The sequence below is a fragment of the Phocoena phocoena genome, chromosome 12 (genome assembly GCF_963924675.1).
Source record: "Phocoena phocoena chromosome 12, mPhoPho1.1, whole genome shotgun sequence".
NCBI lineage: Eukaryota > Metazoa > Chordata > Mammalia > Artiodactyla > Phocoenidae > Phocoena > Phocoena phocoena.
In genome coordinates this window covers 22,195,730-22,197,224 of record NC_089230.1, presented here as the reverse complement: position 1 = coordinate 22,197,224, position 1,495 = coordinate 22,195,730, and positions in this window count along the sequence as shown.

The window sequence follows — 1,495 nt, the reverse complement described above, 5'->3', positions numbered from 1 at the left end:
TATAAGGTGGGTAATTAAGATAACAGGGAAGCATCTGAGGAAAAAAAATTATAGGAAAGCACATGATAACTTTTTTCAGTTACAGCAAAATAGCCTTATTCATCCTAAGGAGAAACTGCATAACAGGATGAGTATAGTCACATGGCCCCAGTGAGAGAGACAGCAATCTCTTATAGATGGAATAGGTAATTCGAACTGAAATATTTGTATTTTTATCCTTTCTGAACCTGAATGTGTACCTACTTGTAGATCCCAACATTGTATAAGCTCTAGCTCTCTTCATGATCTTCAAACACCCTGCCCTAACCCAGACACTATCTATGCCTTACATCTCTCAGGCACCTAAAGATCAAAGTGAGAGAAGGGTTCATCACGTAAAGCAGAAAGGGCTGGACAGGGCTAGGAGGAGAATAAAGTGGAGGAAGGAAATGGGAAAGGGGTGGAATATTCTATGCAGAGCCTTTTTTTTTTTTTAATAGACATCTTGTTTATTTATTTATTTACTTCTTTATGTATTTTGGCAGCATGGGGTCTTAGTTGCAGCATGCAGGAATCTTTGTTGCAGCATGTGGAATCTTTAGTTGTGCCATGTGGACCTCTTAGTTGCGGCATGCAGACTCTTAGTTGAATCAAACCCGGGTCCCCTGCAATGGGAGTGCAGAGTCCTACCCACTGGACCACCAGGGAAGTCCCCTACTCAGAGCTTTAAAAGGCAAAAGTAAGGGTGTAACTCTTGTAAGTCCCAACAATTGACATGAAATGTCACTAAAGTTCTGCTCAGAGAATTACTGGTTATTTTGTTGCCATGGCCATCTATCTGATCAACAAATGCTTAGGTAAGTCATTGGGATGCTACAGTTTTTATAAGAAAATTGTTGAAAAAGTCACAAAAATGCTTTCATAAAAAAGTTTCCAAGGAACTCACCAATGAATCCCTCTTTCATCTAGGTATGAAAGAATTTGACTAGAATTGGAACTAGCATATCACTCCAAAGGAGTCTTTTGACAAGAAGGAATGAATCTTATTAGGCATGTGTCCGATAAAATTCACCTTCTCAGGAAAGTCTCAGTATTAGGCATTTCAATTCTTTTTTTTTTCGGTACGCGGGTCTCACTGTTGTGGCCTCTCCAGTTGCGGAGCACAGGCTCAGCGTCCATGGCTCACGGGCCCAGCTGCTCTGCAGCATGTGGGATCTTCGCGGACCGGGCATGAACCCGTGTCCCCTGCATTGGCAGGCGGACTCTCAACCACTGCGTCACCAGGGAAGCCCGGCATTTCAATTCTTAAACTACTTGAGGAAGCTCAATAATACTAGAAACTTGAATTCAGTCCTAATGAAGTGTTAAAAGCTTTAATAATGTTGATGAAGGTGATATAAACTCTTTGATTCACAAACTCTTAAAGACGGTAGAGGTCCCCTAGAGGTGATCTAATCCAATCCTTCCATTTTTACTAAGGATGGAATTGAGACCCAGGAGAGATGCATTTACTTGT